The 22,524-nt window shown below is 39.5% G+C and overlaps 1 pseudogene; it reads left to right on the top strand.

Annotated features, from left to right (window-relative positions):
* Positions 1-12,266: 12,266 nt before the first annotated feature.
* LOC122643395 lies at positions 12,267-21,836 on the top strand (annotated as a pseudogene).
* Positions 21,837-22,524: the final 688 nt, after the last annotated feature.

The raw sequence follows: 22,524 nt of genomic DNA, 5'->3' as shown, positions 1-22,524 counted from the left end.
CTTGGTCCACCTCCTTGGGCCTGGGACATGTGGCGACTTTTGATTGGTTGGTGTGATTTTGGGTTTATCAGCAAGCTTTGTGTGCAAAAGGTGCGGGAAAGGCTGCAAGAGATCTCCATGACCATTCATGTTGCTCGAAGTATAGGAGTGGAACACCCAAAAGACTTATTTGCTATTCTAGTAACAAGAGATCCTGAGCCCTGCACAATATGGCTTTAAGTCCAGGCTACAAGTAGCTGGTCATGGTTGAATCTGAGTTATGAGAAGTCATCCCAACCAATGTTTCATGCAAGGAAGAGTGCTTGCTGTATTGGTCTTGAAAAGGTAGAATGACTGAGAACCTATCTTACTGAGTGACTGGTAATCTATTACAAGATTAATAAATTAATTAACATTGAAAAAACAAATAAGAAAATTGAAAAAGGTAAACTTGCTGATAAATATAAGAACTATAAAAGATCTGTTGTCAGAAAGAGCTAAAGCCCAAGAGTATTATTCAAGGTTATCACTTATCAGCCTTACAATGACTTAAAGTATTTAGATTTTAGATGTCTTGATTCCAGCAACATTGGAGAGTTCGCATGATAAGGTAAGGTTTTCTTTTTGGTTTTATATTTTCAACTCTGCCCATTGATGGGAAGATAGAGATGCAAAATGTGTGCGTGTGGGTGGGGAGGGGGGAAGAAGCGAAGCGGGGAAGCAAGAGATAGAGAAACAACTTCTGCTAATATCATAAACCGATCCTCTTTTTAACTTTTCGATTTTGATGGAAAAGGAGAGAGATCACCAGCAATCTCCACGGAAAGAATTGGGCTTCAAAGGTTGGTTCTGCCCCAACTTACATGAGAGACACAGAGAACTGCTGGAGAATATCTCATGTCGCCATTGATTATGGGACTACAAGACCGCATTGCGACTGAAACCTAACATCTTGATTGAGAGAGAGAGAGAGAGAGAGAGAGGACTTCTATTTTTTTTTTGGAATGAATTTTATTTGGTAAAATTATGCGTACACCCCCTGTACCTTGCCTAAAGTACTATTCAACCCAAAGTTTCAAAAGATGCATTTGGACACCCCTCTATTTTCAAAAATTACAAAACTAACAGTCCATTAACCAATAAATGTTAAGTGATGACATGGACTCTACTTTGAACATGGAATGATTCTTTTATCCTTTCACCCTACCCTTAACACAAATCGATCATCTTCCTCAAACCTCACCACCCTGTCTCCGATGAAGAAGCGAACCAGCCCTATTCCTCTGTTCTGATGCATTCTCTCACTCTAGATCTAAGCGGCCAAGAAGAAGCTCTGACTTCTCTCCTGTCATCATATAGTATCTCCTCTCCACCATCTCCATGTACTCTCCAGAGATCTGCTCCCTCAGCTTGTTGAACCCTTCCAAGGAGTTCGTGAGTTTCTTCCTAAGGCCGCTCACCACAGATGTTCATGTGCGATCGGAGGAGCTTCCAAGCCCACAACTTGGTAGGCTTCAATTGGTTGTGTTGGCTCGGTCTAGGGCTTCGAGTCTGGCCTCGATGAGTTTGGCCTTTTTTAGGGCTGTGGAGACGTCGGAGTCCATGCAAGATCGGAGGTATTTCATAGACTTGGCGTTGTGAAGGGTTTTGCTCTTCTCTCTTCTTTAATGGAGATATTAGAAATCAGAAGAAGAAAAAGGAATCGAACCAGGGGATAACAAGGAATCGAGCACTCCAGTAGCCATGGCTGCCACATCCATGTGAGCCCAGGTAATCCTGAACCCCAATAGCCATGACTGCACCTCCATCTTCTTCTTCGTTCAGCTTTCTTCAAAAGAAATATAAAACCGGCTTGAGAGAGAGAGAGAGAGACAGGTTAGAGAAGAGAGTTTACTGCTGGTTCTTCGGTTTCACCATCAAGCTCGGGTCTAATGTTATCAAAGCCCTTCATTCAAGATTTCAATGAAGAAATAAAAGTTGGAAATCATTATGGGAAGCGGCATTCAAACTTTGATCAATAGAATTCACTAGGAATTGCACTACATACATTTTCCACTGGGGAATCAATAGAGTTCACTGGGGAACGCCAGTTCTGCTTTCGTCGGTGGGAGAGTGAGGGAAACTGAGAGGGGTCAGGGGGAGAGGAGAGAGTTGCAAACCAAAGAGGGAGAAGAAGGTCGGTTGCCAGAGTGGGGGAGGAGACTCAAACACATGAGGGTATAAGAGTCATTTCATGTCTAAAATATATTCATGTCATCACTTAACATTGATTTGTTAATGGCCGGTCAATTTTATAGTTTTTTCTAAATAGGAGGGACGTACAATTACGTTTTTTTAAACTTTAGGTTGAGTCATGGTTCGTGATCTCGATATTGGCTGGATCGGATCAAATCGGCCGATATGGATCGGGATCGCCCAAACTTAAGCAAATATGACACTTTTGTCCCTGCTTTCTTATAAAAAAAAACTAATTTTGTTACATTTTTACCCTTGTCCGTACAGCTGGATCGGATCGGTATCGGGATCAGTCTCGACCGATACCGATCCAATACCTCAAACTATGGGTTGAGTAGTACTTTAGGCAAAGTATAGGGGGTGTACACATAATTTCCCCTTTCTATTTTAATTTCGGATTGATTTCATGAAATAGTCAACAAATAGATTTTTGGTAAAGAAATTGAAATTGTTTTGGTATGATTTCTATATCAATTTTGCATTGATTTTTGTGAAATAGTCAACAAATAGATTTTTTGTCAAGAAATTGAAATTGTTTTAGTCGTATCAATATGAAATATTTCAAGAATAAAAAAATTAATGTCGTAGTTCAATTTTTGAGAAATAGATTCTACAAATTTCTTTGGGAAGGGTGGTAGGGGCGGGACTAGGAAGGTGGTGGTGGTGGTGGTAGGGTGATGGTGACTGGTGAAACCATTAGGAGAAGAAGAAGGGTGGTGTTTTATTTTTAATAGAAAGTTATTACTTTGCTCATCAAATTAACCATGTGCTCATTAAAGAGCAAGAGTGAAAATCAAATGAAATAAAATTCTGAAATAGCTCTTCAGCTATTTCAGAATTTTTATTTCATTTGATTTTTATTTTTGAAAAATAAAGTGCAAAAATCAATCCAAACAATTTCCAAAATAGAAATCATACCAAATCAGGCCTTCAATTCTGTTATTTGCTTCTATGGGAAGTCAAATTAATTTGGTCCAACCAAACTATTTCTATGGTGAACCCATGGTCCAACCAATTCCATTTTACAATTTATTTGTCTAGTGTTGCCCATACTGATACCATACCGTACCATAGGGTATCAATTCAGTGTATAGTTTTATTCGGTATGTGTTCGATATGGTATAAAATATTCATTATGTAGTTTGTTATATTATATATTTAAATTGATACATATATATATAAATTATTATATATATTTTATAAATATATACTTATAGATATATATTATTTATTAAATAAATTAGTATATATATATATATCTGGTAATACGATGTGATACCAGTATTTGATAATTCGGTACGATATCAGTATGTACCATTGATATCAACCTCAATATTGATGTTGTGCCATGCCATACTGTACTGAGTACGATACCATTTTCCCATACTGATACCATGGAACAAAAACTTGATTGAAACCTGTCGAAACCACCAAGTTAACTTGATTTTTCAGGTTTTCGAGACGAGTTGAAGCAAAATTTTATAAAATCCCTGGATTCGATCGGGTTTTGATGGTTTCGACACATATGTCCATTGAAACTAGGGGAAACTTGGTTCAAAACTAGGACAGACAAGTATTTATTCCGAAAACCAGGACAGACACTTAGTTATGCCTAATTTCATTTAAGTAAATGTTTTTGTATTTGTATTTCATTTACTTAAGATATTATTCATAAATAAGTAAATACCGCTCTATTTGAATCCAATAAAAATAATTAAAAAATCAAATTCCAATAGAAAAAAAAGTCAACCCCCCCAATTCAAGAACAAAAATTGGATTTTCGATGGTAGGTGCAATTTTCAACTTTCTATTGTTAGGGTTTTTCTCAAATCTAAAAATTCCATAAATCTTAATATGGTAAAACATTGCTAAAAATCAAAAGTATGGTAAAATATTCATTTGTTTTGATGTCCAATTTTATTTTTTTTCATTCAAACAATTTTGACAATATTCCTACGGCAAATTCATTTGTTTTGATTTCTAAAATATTTTTTCTTTATTCAGAAAGATTTTGACAGTATTCGCGTACACCAAATTAAGGTTGACCAATATATAATTTCTTCAATGTAAATCAAATTTATGCAATCTTGAATTTATTGGAAAGCTATCAAAACAAAGCTTTCTATCAAATCCAAGATTGCTTAAATCTCATTTATATTGAAGGAATTATGTTTTAGTTAAACCTTATCTGATACCACGTCCAAGAACAATATACAGTATTAAACTTGGATCAAAACAACAAGTAATATTTTTAGGGTTCTCTGTGTGAAACTTATGCATGGATTGAGTTTAAAATGTCAAAAATAGGCAGCACAACAAGAATAAGGGTAAATAAACAACTTCTGGACCTCAAAACCAAGGTTTGAGTTAGCCTAGAGAAAGTCCCAAGTTTCGACCGAGATATGGTCAAAACCGAGACGAACTCGTTTTCTGGCTAATCAAAACCTAGTCAAAACCCAAGTTTTAGAACCTTGACTGATACAATACCAATTCGATAAACGATTTTGGTTTTAGTACCAAATTGACACCCTTCGTTCTAGCCGACCCCAAGTCCCCAACAAACGGATGGTTCCCCTTTACCCTCAAATCAAGGAGTCCTCTAGATGGTTCCCCTTTATGACTATGTGGCCCAATCAAATCAAGGAGTCCTCTAGATGGTTCCCCTTTACCCTTCATTCTATGTAAGTCTTTTGCGGAAGAAAAAAAAACACATCAGGCTTTCCTGGAGGGGAATCTTCCAAGAAAGAAAAGGAAATTGTATATTGAATAGGATGCTTGTGTAAATAGGCATATCAATTATCAAGCTACTATTCTTTCCTTTTCTATTTCTCTTTTTATTTAAAAGAATGCTAAGTTACTAGGGCGCGTTTGGTAACGGTCTGAACAAAGAACACCCGTTCTTGACTAGAAACGTTCTTTTGCGTTTCTAGTCTGGAACGGCGTTCTGAGACTGAAAATGACCGTTTGGTAACGGTCACAAGAACGTCGTTCAGAACGAAAAATGGTGTTTGGTAAAACCTATTCTTTCCTATTTGATGTTAATTACAATAATGCCATTTCTTTGTCAATTATACCAAAAAAAGACTTGTAAAATCCTTTGCTCTTACCAACCTTAGTATAAAATTAAAATATCTCATTAACATAACTAAAGTAAGTATGAAAATATGTCAAATTTCAAAGATGCCATTAAAATTGGGTTCTTGTGTGGATTAGTGGCACAACTGGCTATGCTATGAACAGTTGAATAAAGAGGGCCTTGGTGGACTCGAACTACGATCCTCTTGGAACATACTCATGTTCCAAGTGCTCTACCAATTTGAGCTAAAGACCCATCAAGTTGTCAATGAATTAACACAACAGATTAAACCAAATTATATTCTCCATTCTTTTTTGAATCAATTTGCAATGAATGAATTTTAATGGCCCAAGAAGCACAAAAGAAATCACTCAACGAAGCGTGGAAAGGAAAGCATTTTTACCCTATATGTGTGCCTGTAATCTCCAATCTATACAATCTTTGTCTTCAATTCTAAGCAAATCCCAGATTTGCACTCTGCTAAAGCCTTCCTGAATTTTACTTTGTTACTGAGAAACTTCGATCTCCTAACAACAAAATTAACAATTAAAAATGGAACCGAATATATTTTGATGCGGTTCTTAGGAGGTCCTTTGATCATTAATACTAAAATGGTATATGTCATGCGGTTTAACTTCCCAAGTGAAAGCCTAGAAGTCGTCGTTTTCTCCTCTAAAAGCTTACGAGATCTTGGATTTGAGTTCAAGTACAGCTTAGAAGAGATGTACAAGGGAGCCATAAAAATAACTAAGGAGAAGGGTTTGCTTCCCCTTTCTAATCCAAACCCAACTCAATAACACTAGCTGGAACGCTAAACCAAAATCACAGGATGCTGATAAAAAAAAAAACACAAACAATGAAAGCCAAGAGGATATAAAAGGAGGGAGGGGGCAGAAGAAGAGGAATTAGGCACAGCATCATAATGCAAAATCTCTTCGATTCTCTCTACTTTAACACTGAAGCTCCAAACTTTAATTCCCAATTACTAACCAGGTATTCGTGTTGTGCAATTGAAAAAAAAAAAAAAAAGGAAACACATTCATAATGATCCTCATGCTTCTGTAGGAACATCTCATCATGATCATCCCATAGAGAACTAGTTCTACAAATTCATAAGTGAATGTGTTAGAGATAGATGTATCTTTAAGGGAGTATATGCATCAAGGACACCATATTTCTATGTTGCTTTACCTTTTATTGTATAGAACAATATCTGGTTTGTCGTCCCACTTAGTGGGGTTTCTTTGTCTTCTTAATTGAAGTGCTTATTCATTTAGAAAGGGGGAGGTGGGGGGAAGAGATTGAAGTACAACCAAATGCTCTGTAAGAATTATTCCTTTAGCTAGAGACCTGACTACCATGCCAAGCCTTCCAATCTAAGCTGGCATCTTACAGAACATAGTCCAGCAATCACATAATATCAATCCATACAATGAAACCAGTTGATTAACACTTGAGCTCAACCAATCGACAATATTTAATACTGAAAACAAAATAAATCAATGTTGAGCAAACCATACAAGTTTGTTCTAGATCAAATCAGCCAAAAGAACCCCAATCATCAAGCATAATTTGAGAACCAACCAAATTCAAATTAAAAATCCCCCATTTTCAATCGAATTACCTCACGAAGCTGATGTGAATACCTAGGCTTCGGTGAACAGTGGAGCAATCGATGCAAAGAAAAATCCCATACGTGATGAACGCCCATGTCGGATTCTTCGCATTGCAATCGAAACACATCTGCATCAAAAAACCGAAACAAATGAACAATGAGAACCGAAAATGAATCCGTACAGATCTGCAACTCTTAAACCAGATCTAAAAATAAAAAAACCAATAAAATTGAGATAAAAAGAGGAGGGAAAAACAGAAACATGAACCTTGTCATAGGTCATACAAAATTCCCAAATCACACCAAAAAAATCCCTAAAATTACAGATTCATACCAAAAAAATTTCTGAAATCCCATACCTTTTCGGCTGAATCCTTCGAAGTATAGGGTTGGTGACCCAATTCGAAGACAAAGAGAGTGAGAGGGAGAGAGCGAGACAGAGAGAGCCAGAGAGAGAGAGAGAGAGAGAGAGAGAGAGAGTGAGATTGAGAGGGCGAGAGAGAGAGAGAGAGAGAGAGAGCGAGGGATAGAGAGAGAGAGAGACATGAGATCATGGTTTGGCCATAGTTGCAAGTACCTTCTCTTCCTTTGCTCCTTCTAATTCCTTCTCTTCCCCTACTCCTATTTCCTTCTCTTCCCCAAATCTATCGCAAGGAGGCAATGAGCCTGTTGGCTTCTTTCTCAAAATCACGGGTTTTCACGATATCGTGATGTAATTGTCGTTCTTGTTCTTTCCAGACCGTCTCTGAGACGGTCTGTAAAGAACGTTCTTTTGGTGCTCAAGACCTCCGGTTCGTTCTAAAAGAACGAAAAAACGAACCATAAAGCCAAACACTTTTTCTTGTTTTTTTGTTCTTTTTTAACAAAAGAACTGTTCTGAACGTTACCAAACGCACTCTAAGGCTACGTTTGGTAAATGTCTGAACAAAGAACGGGCATTCTTTGTTTAGAACATTCTTTTGCGTTCTTTGTTTAGAACGGCGTTCTGAGACCAAAATTGACTGTTTGGTAACGGTCTCAAGAACGCCGTTCAGAACGAAAATGGTGTTTGGGAAAACCTGTTCCCTATTTGTTGTTAATTATAATACTGCCATTTCCTTTTAAATTACACCAAAAAATACTTGTAAAATTCTTTTCTCTCTTACCAACCTTAGCATATTAAATATCTCATTAACATAACCAAAGTAATTATAAAAATATGCCCAATTTAGAAAATGCCATTAAAATTGTGTTATTGTGTGTATTAGTGTCATAACTGACAATGTTATGAATAGTTGAATAAAAATTGGGCCTTGATGGATTCGAACCACCATCCCCTTGGAACATGCTCATGTTCCAGGTGCTCTACCAATTTGAGCTAAAGACCCATCAAGTACTCATTGATTAGGGGACACAGGATAAAGTATTGTTAATTAATTTACTGTGTTCTTTCCAGTGGTACTTCCTAGCTAGGACCACCAGTCTATACATGCAAAAAACATACAATCTGTTCAGCCTGTAAACAGAATGGATCCATCACAACCCTATAATTCAGAAATCACTGATGATGGTGGCACTGCTGTCTAACAGAATGTATCCATCACAGCCCTATAATTCAGAAATCATCTATTAGGCTTAGTAGGAGAAGAAAAGAACTATATGTATAAAAGAAACAGTAAAAGGTGGTGAGGTGATAGCAATGAAGTTATGTTATTAGTCTTCTAGTGACACATTTAGTATGGATTATGAAGAAAGAAAGAACCTTAACAAAACAGTCATGAAAATGGAGTCTGAGCAATGAGGCAGCCATCCGAGTCTCTTTTGCAACAGCCTTTGCAACAACTGACTTCACAATCTCTTGGGCTTTTGGGCATGAATGGTCATAGAACTGTGGATAGAGGTAACCACCATTGTTCTTGTGGGAAAAGCATAATGGAGCAAAGGCAAAAAGTGAAAGAAAGAGTATAAAGCTCATAGACAGACATTGTTTTGCTTTGTTTTCCCCTCAATAAGCAAACCTTAACAAGTGAAAGGAGACCATCTCAATTCTCCCGGCTGTTTGTTATGAAAGCAAAAAAAGAAAGGTTCTGTTTTAGTGTAAGGATGACAGTAAGATAAAAGAGCCATTGCCCATGCATGCCAAGATCCAACTCAAAGCATGGGCAATGAAGTAAAGCCAGTGGCAAATTCTGACAGATGAAATACAAAAATGAATCCCTACCATCTTTTAACCTCCCTCATGAATTCTTGACAATGAACCAATTCCAAATAAAAAAAATGGAAGAAGCAACTAAGCAAATTAGACCAAAGGAACTTAGAGGAGCATAACTTATTCAAGGTAAAAAAACAACATTGTCCTTTACTAGCGCATTATTGGAAAATAAATGGAATGCAGGCTCTCATTTCTGTTGATCTCCTTTCATTGTTATAAAATAGTGCAGAATTAGCCTTCCTCATTAACTTTTGCCATTGAACCAGGTATAAATAAAAACTAAGGAAGAAAACAACTACTTACAAATTAGAATATAAGGAACTTAAAGGAGCATAACTTTTCAAAAGAAAAATAATGTGTAATTTTCCAAGTGTTATGCGCAAACAAATGGAATGAAGGACCAACTCAGCCAAAACTTCTTATTGCTTAAGATCTCAAAATTGTAGTTGAACTTTTGTGAACCATAGCATTATTATCAAAAGCTGAAAATCTGAGATTGACCATAGAATTATTATCAAAAGCTTCCATGACTGACTGGATTTCCACAAATATTTTGGTTGATTCTGCACTAGAGTCGTGTGCAAAACCAGAAAAGGGAGCTTCTATACCCTGCCAGCCTGTCTCCTTTCTAAGCATTATCTAAATCTCTCAAATCATTTCATCCAATGCCTTCTATTTTCATACTTCTGTGGATCTATGCTACCTGGAAATTTCAAAATGAGAGCTGAAATCATCTCTTACTCTTCACAAATTCCTAACTGGCGCTTTCAGAAAGCTTGTCCAAAATCAAACTCCTAGCTGTGATTTGTGCGCTAGTTTGAATAAAGGAAGAAATACTAAAATCTTTTTGTTCCTTCTCTTTCTTTTCTGTTTCTTATCCATCTTACTAAATCATCGTCTCTGTTTTCAATTTTCATCTCTCTTTGTCTATTACTTCCTGTTTATTTCCCATCCAATTTGAAGAAAGACTGTTATGTATTTTGTTCCAGTCAGTCTCATAAATGAAATGATACTGCTTGATTTCAGAATCTGAAGGTATATCCCATATACCTTGTTGTGAGACCTATGTAGGAGATAAGAAGCAGCAGAGTTGGAGAACAAATAAATGAAGAAGAAAATAGAAGGATTTGAGAAGAAAGGCTCAGAGATAAGATCTGTCATTGACCGTATCCCCTCAAGGCCCTTTCTCTCCACCTGCAACTTGTTTCTCCAAGTTCAATTAACCAACAAATCTATCTCTCTCTCTCTCTCTCTGAGACACACACACACACACAAACACATACAGAGCAATTTTTGCAATATATTACCCATAGAACGTACACCAAAATATTCAGGTAAATAGAGAAAAGAAAGAAAAATAAACCCAACTAAATCGAGTTTTATTATTTCAGAACAAATTCTAGAAAACAAACAGCCATTACAACAGCTACTGTTCATCATAGTTAATCTACTAAAATCGGAAAGAAAAACAAAGATCAAAGATCTAATTACAGAGAGAGGGAGAGAGGTCTCACGTCACCATCGTTGTTGTGAACTTCAGTTGCAGATAGGGTCGTGCTAGGGAGGACCACTATAGCAAAAACCATCAATTGTTAGGGTTGTTGCTCCAAATCCTGAGACAAAGGAGAAAAACTCGTAGTTAGGTCTTCATCCCAACAAACGACCGAGAGAGAGAGAAACAGAGAGTGAGAGAGAGAGAGAAAACAGGACAGGGAGAGTGAGAGGTAGAGAGAGCAGAGAGAGGAAGCGAGAGAGAGAGGGATTGAGAGCGAGAGAGAGAGAGAGGAGATCTACCTGCAAATTCGCCTCCTCCTCCTCTTCCTTCCCTAGATCTGCCTTTTGAGTTTGCTTTTTTGTCTTCGAGGCTTGCTCACGGGTTTTTACTCGTCAATCGCGATGCATTTGTTCTTTGTTCTTTGCAGACCGTCTTGGAGACGGTCTGTAAAGAACGTTCTTTACCTCAAAGATTCCTTTGGTTCGTTCTTAAAGAACAAAAAAACGAACCGTCAAGCCAAACGCAATTTCACGTTTTTTTGTTCTTAAAGAACGAAAAACCTGTTCTGAACGCTGTTTAGACATTTACCAAACGCTGCCTAACTTATCGCATGGTTCCTGTGCCAGACACGAGCATGTCAAAAGACCGCTCAGCTCTAGTGAAATCGAAAATTCCATCCAAACTAATGTTTTTGTGCGGACTCTCATTGACTCTCACGTTGGTGCAAGAGCTACACAACCGATTAGCATTCTTTTGCACCTTTTTTTAAGGGGAAAGGGAGTTTTAAACGTGGAAGAGGATTCCCTCTGCACGCCATTGCATCCAGTGTGCATCCAACAACTGAAACTGAAGGGGATGTGTGCCTGGCTGTTGCCCAGCCGTTAGATGCGTGCTGGAGAGGATCTAGGTCCTTAGAATGTGGCCTCTATTCTTGCACTTTATTTATAAAAGTCAGTCTTATCTCTTTCTATCCCTTCCTTCAGAAGGGAGAGGTGCTTTTCTACTTTCAACCAAAATCCGAACTGGCCTAATCATCTCGTCATCTTTCTTGTGTAATATAAAAAATAGAAAAGTGAACGTTATCTTAACGCATGTAGTACGTTGCCCCTGCTCCCAAATACAAGTGCGGACGAAATGACCATCGTGCCCCCATGGAATGACAGAAATCATATATGTAGTGAATTGGTTAATATAATGGAAGAAGTATATGCTGCTGATAAATTAAACAATACATACAGAGTTAGCTGGTAGTTGTTGGGTTCAGATGACCACAACTGATGCATCTCAGGTTCCTTTGGACAAGACCCGAGCAAGTTATACTAAAGGAGTGGTTGATCTCCATAGAGAAAGAAACCCCTGAAATTCAAAAAATGTTTTTATTTTATTATTATTATTTTTTTTAATACAGAAGATGATGGCAAGAAAGTTGTTGTTGCAGAAGCTTTACAAATAATGAAAAAGGGTTTTCCTGCAAGGCTACAATGGATCTTTAATCTTTAATATCTTTATTAATGACTTGGAGCTATTGCCTAGCATCTGCCAAGGAAAAGTGCATATATTCTTATTGTATCACCAAACTTGGCATATGAACAGGGTAAGATCTTTCATTCAGAGAGTATAAAAATGCCAATTGACAAACCCAAAAGCTGAAACGAACTTAGTCAATTTCAGTCACTGGTTTGGAGCCTTAACAACCTGAACAATGGCGTCGAACTGTCAGGCCCATACTGTTGTCCCCGTAGATGCAGCCAGCAACAATCAATCCAATTCTCCGCCTCGGATACAGAGGGTTCCATGCATATTGCGTCAAATCGAAAAAAACAGAAGATGCTATGAACCAATGGTGGTCTCAATTGGTCCTTTCCACCATAATTTCTGGAGCAGCTCAAGATTGAACTGGAGAAACAGTTCATTTCCCATATGGGTGATCTGTTCCAAGCCTTTAACAAACACTTTGATGAGGTAGCTATGAAAGCAAGGGAGTGCTATGATTTGAGTAATCTAAGGCACTACTCCGAGTTGGGTACTCTCACTGAGCTCCCAAACGATCTCTTCACGAGAATCATGTTCCGGGATGGTTGTTTCCTTCTCCATTTCATTTATTGCGTGGCAGAAAACAAGCCCAGCGAAATCAAGATGAAAACTGATCAAAGGGCTTTTGTGTTAAGGGACTTGTTCTTGCTGGAGGACCAATTGCCATTCATAGTTCTCAAGGAACTGATGACCTTGAGATACGGTGAAGACAATTCAAAAGAATTGATCACCAAATTCATTCAAAGGCAAACAATCTTCCCCAGCAATCCTCCATCACATGAAGACAGTCAACCCCTTCATCTCCTCGACCTACTTCGGAACGAACTAGTCCGTGCTGCACCTTCCAAGAGGCCACTTTTCTCCTACATTTGGCCTATGTCTCGAGCAAGAGATGGCGACACCACCACCAACACAGATTTGGAAGGTTGGCATTCATTTCGTGCAGTCACTGAGCTTAAAGCATCACGTATCGTGTGCAAGAGAAGTACTACTTGTACCCTAAAGGATATCAGTTTCAAAAGTGGAATCCTCAAGGGATATCTGCTACTTCCTCCTATTGTCATGGATGACTCAACCAAGCCCAAGTTGTTAAACTTGGTAGCTTATGAAACATGCCCTGATGTTTCCGACGACTTCACCGTTGCCTCTTACATCTGTTTCCTGGATTCTCTCATCGATAGCGCAGAGGATGTGAAAGAGCTGAGATTAAAAGGAATACTTCACAATGTACTTGGCAGCGACCAGCAAGTTGCTGATCTCTTTAATGACTTGACAAATGACTTGATGCCGGACCCTGAGCTTTATTGAGATGTTAAGAGTGGCATTGAAAAGCACTACAGTGTCTTGAACTTCAAAGTACCTCTTGAGGTCTTACCCTCACTTTCTTCTTCTTTCTCTCTTCCCCCAAGGGTCTTTGGTTGCATATGCTATGTCCATATTAGCAAATCTGCCCGCACTAAATTGGATCCTAAGTCCTTGAAGTGCCTCTTTCTTGGGTATTCCTCTACCTCCAAAGGATACACCTGTTACCACCCTCCTACCCGTCAGTGGCTTATCTCCAAAGATGTTTCTTTCTTTGAAACCATTCCTTTTTTTCAGTCACCTCTTCAAGGGGAGTGTCGTGGTGGTGAGGTTGAAGAGGCTCCTGAGTTTGTATCCTTTCCATCCTCCTCTTTCGTTCCTATTTCCCCATTTCAGCTTGACAAGGGAAAGAAAAGTCCAGAGGATCTTGTTGTTGAGGGGAGTCTCCAAGTGCACGGTGAACAGAGAACAAGGGGAACTACTTGTTTATACAAAGGACAAGAGAAATCCTCCTTCATGGCTTCCTATAAAGAAGACCTGCCAAAATCCTTCTTCGTCTCCTCATCTTGAGGCTCCATCCATTGAAACAGGTATACCTTCCTCTACTCCTCCATCCTCAGACTTAGATCTTCCTATTGCTCACCGCAAAGGAACTCGAGCTTGTACTAATCCCATTGCCAAGTTTGTCTCCTATGATTCTATCTCTCCTACAGGTGTTGCCTTTACAGTGGTTATCTCCTCCATCTCTATACCTAAGAATGTAGTAGAGGCTATGGCTGATCCAAAATGGAGAGAGGCAATGAATACCGAGATGGTGGCCCTTGAGAAGAACCACACTTGGGATCTTGTTGAACTCCCAAAGGGGAAAGTTCATGTTGGATGTAGATGGGTATTCACAGTCAAGTTCAAGTCTGATGGTACTATAGAGAGATATAAGGCAAGGCTAGTTGCTAAAGGCTATACCCAAGTGTATGGCATTGATTATCAGGAAACCTTTGCTCCAGTGGCCAAGCATAACTCCATTCGGGTACTCCTCTCAATGGCTGCAAATCTTGATTGGCCATTATACCAGCTTGATGTAAAAAATGCTTTCTTACATGGTGACTTAGAAGAAGAAGTCTACATGCATTCCCCTCCTGGGTTCAAGCATCCTAGTGGCAATGGAAAAGTGTGTCGTCTTAGGAAGGCTCTTTATGGACTTAAACAATCTTCTAAGGCTTGGTTTGAGAGGTTTAGACAAGCTATCCTACAGAATGGATATACCCAAAGTCAAGCCGATCACACCTTGTTTATACAAAGGAAGGGTAGCAATATTACAGCCCTAATTGTATATGTTGATGACATTGTAGTCACGGAAACAGCGAGGCTGAAATCTCAAAGCTTAAACTTTACTTGGCTCGGCGAGTTTGAGATCAAGGATCTTGGTCCATTGAAGTATTTTCTGGGGATTGAAGTTTCAAGATCCAAGCAAGGGATCAATGTTTGTCAGAGAAAGTTTGTCCTTGATCTACTTACAGAGACAGGGTACTTGGGGTGTAAGCCAGTCTCCTCCCCAATTGATCAGAACCACAAACTAGGAGAAGATTGTGGTGAACCTCTTGTAGATGCTGAAAAATATCAGAGATTAGTAGGCAAGCTAATCTATCTTTCCCTTACCCGACCTGACATAGCCTATGCTGTCGATGTAGTAAGTCAGTTTATGCATGCACCAAAAATGGGTCATCTTAATGCAGTTTATAGAATCCTCAAATATTTAAAATCATGTCCTGGAAAAGGCCTTCTCTTCTCTAGGAATGGTCACTTGAGGATTGAAGCATACACTGATGCTGACTGGGCTGGATCTATTTCTGATCGACGATCCACTTCAGGGTACTGTACTTTTGTTGGTGGAAATCTAGTTACTTGGCGAAGTAAGAAGCAACTTGTGGTGGCTAGGTCAAGCGCTGAGGCAGAATTTAGAGCCATGGCTCATGGAGTGTGTGAAATCTTGTGGCTAAAGAAACTTGTTCAACAATTGGGATTTGAGACTGTTGAACCTATGAGTTTATATTGTGACAACAAAGCAGCCATAAGTATTTCCCACAACCCAGTGCAACATGACAGGACTAAGCATGTTAAGGTTGATAGACATTTTATTAAGGAAAAGATCGAGTCAAAGACCATCTACACCCCGTTTGTGAAGACAAATGAACAAGTGGCTGATATCTTCACCAAAGGACTTAGCACTCATCACTTTGACTGTTTATTGGACAAGCTGGGTATGTATGACATATACCACCCAGCTTGAGGGGGAGTGTTAAGGATAGGAGTTTAGTTTAAGGGGTATTCTTGTACATAACCCCATTTAGTTTTATGTGTTTTCTGTTATTTGTATAAGGCCAGGGGTCCCTCTGTAATTTATCATTCTTTTCAATATAAGCATGTTTGTCTCTTGTTGAGACATAACAGATTAACACAAATCGATTCTCCTCTCTTCTTCTCCTTTTTCCTTCTTCTCTAAAACTGAACAGGCTGGACAAGAGAATAACCTTGATTCAAATCCCTTCATATTCAAGACCAGAGTTCAACTGCCTAATGGAAGAACAGCCTTGTTGGTTGTTGGTGAACGATAGCGTGACAACACCATTTCACAAACCATTGTGGATGTGTTGTCTCAGACAGGCGAGATAGTCATCAAGACTGCCAATCAAGTAATCGTTGAATTTGAAATGACTTCATGCTATGACAATGCTCAATGTCGAATCTTTCCAAGTTCAAAGAGAATTATCAGAGTTGGTCGTGATTGGCTAGAACAGCAAAAGGGTGAGTTTGATCCGATTGACAACATTGTATCCTAAGACCCTCGCATCTACACAAAACTCAAAATTTGAGAGGATTAAATCCAGTAATGACCACACCAACCGTGCAAGCATAGGAATAACTGACTAGATCAACACAAGAAGAAGAAACAATTATTGAAGCATCATCAACAACAGTTGAACAAATTGGAGATTCTACTGAGACAGCCTATGTTGAAGAAATTCAAGCAAAAGACCAAGCTGAAACAGTAGATGAGAAAGTGATCGATAAGTTCAGCACTTCCATTGAAGCAAAGATTGTTGATGCCAATCCAAAGATTTCTATAGATACTTTTTCCAATATTGAGATAAAGAATAGTGAAATAGTTTCTGAAGAATATGTGGTTACTCCCTTTGTAACTGAGATTGAACCAGGGGTGGAGACTGAGAATATTGATTTTATTTTTCCTCCCAATTGTTTTGACGAACGTGAACCACAATTGCACGACTACATCCCCTACTTCAGAGAGCTGCCAGAGCATTGTTTTGGATTAAAGTCTGATCTCCATCATACCAAGCTAATCCCTTCCTTGATCAAAACTCGAGGTCGAATTTTCCACAGAAGGGGAAAATTGATGCTGATAAGTCACATAATGGGCTTATTTTATTGGAAATAAGCCTTAGGTGGGGTTATGCATGCATTGGGCCTTTGATTCCCTCTATTTTCTTTATAATGGGCTACTTTAATGGGCCTAAAATGTGGGTACAAGGGAGGCATATGGTATTAGGCTTAGTAGTAGTTTATTTTCATATTTCCTAGGCATATTTATAAGCTTTTTCCTATTCGTAGGCTGCTAGTGAAGTCTTTTAATTTTTCTAAGTATTAATCTAGAGTCTAGTGTTAATCTTTGCATATTCTTAGATTCATTTATTATGTCTTTAATATTTTATTGCTTTTAATTTCTAGGTCTGGGGGGTAGTTTTCCATGTCTAGGATTTGTTATCTATGTATGGGGAATTCCAAAGGGGCTTTGGAATTCTAAGAGTCTACTTTAATGCTACTTGATTTACTCAAGGCTTTTAAAGCCTCCCCCACTCCTATATAATGCAAACCATGGGCTGCTCTCAAAGGCACCCAACGAATTTTTACAACAAACAATCTGAATATTTTCTTATGACTCAAGAGGGCTTAGGTGAGATTCCTACAGCGGGCCTAGGTGGGATTCCTATGGCTGGGCAACTAGTGGGACTCTAGCTTGCCAAAGTTATTCTACTATCTTCATCATTCATCATCCATCACCATCTGCACGATTTCCACCTTCATCATTCAAACACCAACACAGCAGGATCAGAACTAACCAAATCTGACCCAAGCTGTCCAACATCTACCCCTATTCTCTTCCAGATTCGATCTTGGCTTACTTACCCTTTCGGGTTTGCAAGACCATGAAAACTATGAACTTCGGTCAAGGTCTTGGGAATAGGCCAATCCAGCACACTCTTAATTTTCTCCAGGTCAGCTTCAACTCCCTTTGAAGAAATAATGAATCCAAGGAAGATCACCTTAGGCAGCATAAAAGAACACTTCTTGAGGTTGATGTAGAGCTTTTCATCATGTAGCACTCTCATAACGCGCCTCAAGTGTTCAACATGTTCTTCTTGCCTGTGGCTGTAGATGAGTATATCATCACAAATTACACAACAAAAAACTTCCTCATAAAAGTACTTGGTGCATTGGTGGGACCAAAAAGCATAACACGCCACTCATACAACCCATCTTTAGTTTTAAAGGCTGTTTTCCATTCATCGCCAGGGCATATGCTGATCTGGTGGTAGTCACTCTTCAAATCTATCTTAGAAAAGATATAAGACCCGGTCAGCATGTCCAACATGTGGTCTAGATGTGGAATAGGGAACCTACACTTAACCGTAATTTTATTTATGGCGCAGCTGTCGATGCACATCCTCCAAGAGCCATCCTTCTTTGGTGTCAACAATGCTGGAACAGCACAAGGGCTCATGCTTTCCACGATGAAGCCTTTGCCCAGCAACTCATCCACTTGACTCTTCAACTCAGCATGCTCATTTGAGCTAAGGCGATAAGTGGGCAGATTGGGTAGCACCAATCCAGGCACTAAGTCTATAGCATGCTGGATGTCTCTCATGGGTGTAGTTTATCAAGCAAGTCCTCCGGTACAAGGTCGTCAAAGTCAGACAACAGCTCCTTTATAGATTTAGGAACTTGCACTTCTTTCACTGGTTCAATTTCTTTTGTCACAAGATCTAAGATAAGGCCTGTTTCTTCACTTGTAGACATAAATTCACGGTAGGGAAGCTAATATCTTTTTTCCAGCCTGCTGTCCCTTACTTTGGCGCGTCTCCTTCTTTGGTTCTTCTTTGGGCTGCTTGGAAAGGGACTTTATTATCTGCTATCTCTTTGCTTGGGCTACACTTGGCTTGGGTTTCATCAGTGGGATGTTAAGGGGGGTCAACACCAAGGGCTTCCCTTTGAAGTCAAAGAAACATTGGTTCTTTGTGCCACCCACCAGAACATTGTTGTCATATAACCACGGTCGTCCAAGCAGCACACCGGTGAGCACCATGGGGATCACGCCGCACCAAACATCTTCTTCATAACCTGAAAATTTTAAAGGGACAGAACAGCGTTGATTAACCTCCAAAGTATCACTATTCAGCAACGATGCCATATATGGCCGCGGATGTGGTTCCACTTTGAGCTGTCCATCCACCACAAAAGCTTGTGAAACAATGTTCACGCAGCTGCCACTATCAACAATGACTTGAGCTGTAGTTGGTCCACAGGTCATAAGTGTATAACCAATGCAATGGCACCTCCAATCTTCGCCCTTTTATTCAGCAACCAAAATTCTTGTGACAACGTTCACCTCATAGAAGTTGTCTTTACCACCATCGTCCCAAAGGGCACCATCATCTTCCCCTTCATGGTCAGGGTCAACAGCCCATGTAGCATCAAGTTGGGGCTCACAAACAAGCATCTCCGGGTTGTTTTCATTGCTGAATTAACAGTGTTTGTCTTGCTTCTTTTGGGGCGTGATTTGGCAACATGTCCTATGCCGTCACAATGAAAACAACGTGCAGAGCTGTTCTCCCTACTATCCATAGGGGCCTTGCTTTTCTTTTGAGCAGTGTAAACAGGTTAGTGTAGGCTGTCCACTAGGGTGAGAAGGTGTGTAGGGCTTCTTTGTATCAGTAGCTTGAGAATTGTAGCGTCTAGGGGCTGCCTTCAATAAACCCTCCGCTTCAAGGGCCTTCTCAAAGCAATCATTGAGACTCTCAATTGGCACTACTCCCATCTTGTCACGAATTTCAATATTTAATCCCAATTTGAAATGGGACAGAAGCTGATCGTCTTCCTCATCTACTCCAGTATGGGCAACCAAATTGTTGAATTTGTCCATGTACTCCTCTACAGACAAGTTGCCTTGACGAAGAGTGTTGAGCTGGTCATGCAACCTTCTTTGGATGGTGGAAGGTAGCTATTTCTCCTTCAAGTGATCTTTCATCTCCTCCCAAGTAGTAGGTTCATTGTGTTGGCTGCAGTTTGTCTTCATAATTTCTCCACTACTCTCTTGCTGGTCCAATCAGCCTGGTACAGACCAGCTTGAGTTTACGCTCCTCCATCAAAGTAGTCGTCAAACGTGCAAAACCAATCATAAAAAACAATAGGGTCAGATTTCCCATTGTAGTCTCTAAGCTCCAGCTTGACCTTGTGTTTATCATCTTGACACCTAGCACCATAACCACTAGCTTCATTATCATCCTGGTATTGGTTGTGTGACACTCTTTGGGACAGACGAGGAGGATAGTTAGAACGAGGTGGTGGTCTTCCAATAGTAGGCTGCCTAGAGTTTTCCTTCACTTCCAAGACATCGTTCTTCAACGAAGCAATCTCTACCATCAACCGTCGGAAACCTATAGCAAGATCTTCATTAGTAGGCTGCCTAGAGTTTTCCTTCACTTCCAAGCACATCGTTCTTGAAGGAAGCAATTTCTACCATCAACTGTCGGACATCTACAAAGAAGATCTTCATTAGTACTCAATGGAGCATGGTGAGGATGGTTGGAACTCTCCTCATCACCCATGGCTCTAATACCAAAGAATGTAAGACTAGGATACTAGTCCCAAAAACCCACAAAAATTCAAATAGGAACAGAACGCAATTAGAAACTTAGGGTTATGATCAAACCAGCCAAGTGATGGTCACCCCATTTGGATCGAGTGCGAGGGGAAAGCTTGCCTCCAAAATTGGTTCAATTCGATGGTCCGATGTAGAGATATAAAAGAGTTACCAAAATAGAAGGTTTGAAGAAACCTTCTTGTTTTGGGCTTCTAGCAACACGAGTGTAAGGCTTGGTGAATGAAGCCTGGTCTCCAACTTTGGATCAATTCGATGGTTAGAATTGGAGATGGAAGGGTGAAAATGAAAATAGAAAGTGAGTGGATTATGGAAGTTTCGGCGGTGGAATGGAATGGAAGTGACAATCGAGTGTAGGGAATGGAAGGGGAAATCGAGTTTCAAAACCCACAGGTTGGTGATGATTTGAAGGTGATATGGAATTAGAAAGTTTCAATCGAAGAGATGCAGAGGTGTACACTTCAATCAATGGATTTCCCAAAGAAGAAGAATCACGGTGAATGAGAGAAGTCTTGACCTTCAATATTGTTCACCAAAGAACAACGAAGAACCACTAGGAACAAGAACAACACACTCGAGTAGCTTTCAAGGCGGAGGGAAGATCACACAGCAGTCCTGGCTCGATGGAAGAGAAGAAGAACGGAGAAGGTGACAGTGGGGGTTGGGATAGGTGGATTTGGCTATCCCGCCAGGCTCCTTCACCCTTCAAGTCTCAAAACTTGAGAAGAAAACATACTTGCAGAAAAAAGCTAATTTACATTCAACTTGTAAATCATGGGGAGTGGCTACAACATCCTTACAATTAATAAACGGCAAGACTTGCTCCTCAAGAAAAAAAGAAAATAGAAATGACTTATTAACTCAATCTAAGAATTAGAAACTACTCTAATTACTGACTGAACTAAAATAGAAACATAGTAGATACTTCACTCCTTCGAGTGGGGACCAGTATAAGTGAAATTGATCCACACTTGAGTTACAAAATTTTGTCAATTATCTTGACAAATATACCCCCACGATTCTGGGTTTGAGAGACCCAACAACTCTCAGCCCTATTGGGCTGGCCCAACTTAAAGTTGGTTGGTTCTATGGCCCAATGGGTTGGTCCACTAGTTGGTGAAGTGAACCAGCTCTTCTCCCATGTGTACCCTTAGAGTATTTAAAAACTTGGCTTATGCATCAGGGAGAGGTCAGATATTGTTTCAATTGAGTCCTCTGATACTGCCAGTGGAAAGGGGGAGAGACCTGACATTCCCCCGGCGTCATAGGAAAAAAGTATCCGCGCACTTATTCTTGATGGAAGGAAAAGCCGATGAAATGCATCAGACATATTTCCGTAACCCATGGTCTGTAATTGCCTTAGTTGCTGCTGCATTGGCTCTCCTGCTTACCATGGTTCAAACGTACTACGCAATCTTCCCTAGCAACAACAATGACAGCTCCAAGAAGCACTAATTCATTCTCACTACAAGTGTTACATGATTGACTACTAGTTTTTCTGCTTATTTTTGTGTTTGTAAGAACTACAATTTCATCTTAGAAAATATGTCTTCTCCTCCCGGCCTAAAATGAAATTGGGATAATTTTTTTTACCTATATTTCAGGTGTGTTGATTATCTTGTATGAATGTCTTGGATAATATATTTTTCATATTTATCCTATATTGTGATTCTGTTCCCATTTGTGTTTGGATTCAGAGCAACTGATGGGAAGGAGGGCGTTTGAAGCATATGAGAGAGATGGGTTTTGAAGATTAAGGATAGATCCTTGTGGATCAGGTCCACATGGTGAAAAAGAGGAGGGGTAGGGGGTGGTAAAAAGAACAGGCACCATTCATCCATTCATAACCAAAGCACCATGGATGGTCTCTGTACAACAATTAATAGTCCAGTCAGCTGATACTATAAGTGTGGGAATGGTTTTCCATGCCCTCTCACATTCCCTACACTATCTCTCCTCCTTAACCATGTGGGTTCTTATAGTCCAAACAATTTCAGGTGCCCCAATTGTCGTGGGAGATTCCCCCTTCATAGGCAGTATTGGAAACCCTCTACCTTCGAAACATTATTCAAAGATAAATCTAAATTTTTTTCCTAAAAACTACCTTGATTTCCCCATTAAAAAAGTTGAGGAAAATGAAGAA

Source organism: Telopea speciosissima, chromosome 10 (assembly GCF_018873765.1).
Source record: "Telopea speciosissima isolate NSW1024214 ecotype Mountain lineage chromosome 10, Tspe_v1, whole genome shotgun sequence".
Taxonomy (NCBI): Eukaryota; Viridiplantae; Streptophyta; class Magnoliopsida; order Proteales; family Proteaceae; genus Telopea; species Telopea speciosissima.
This window is presented reverse-complemented; position numbering and strand designations above follow the sequence as displayed.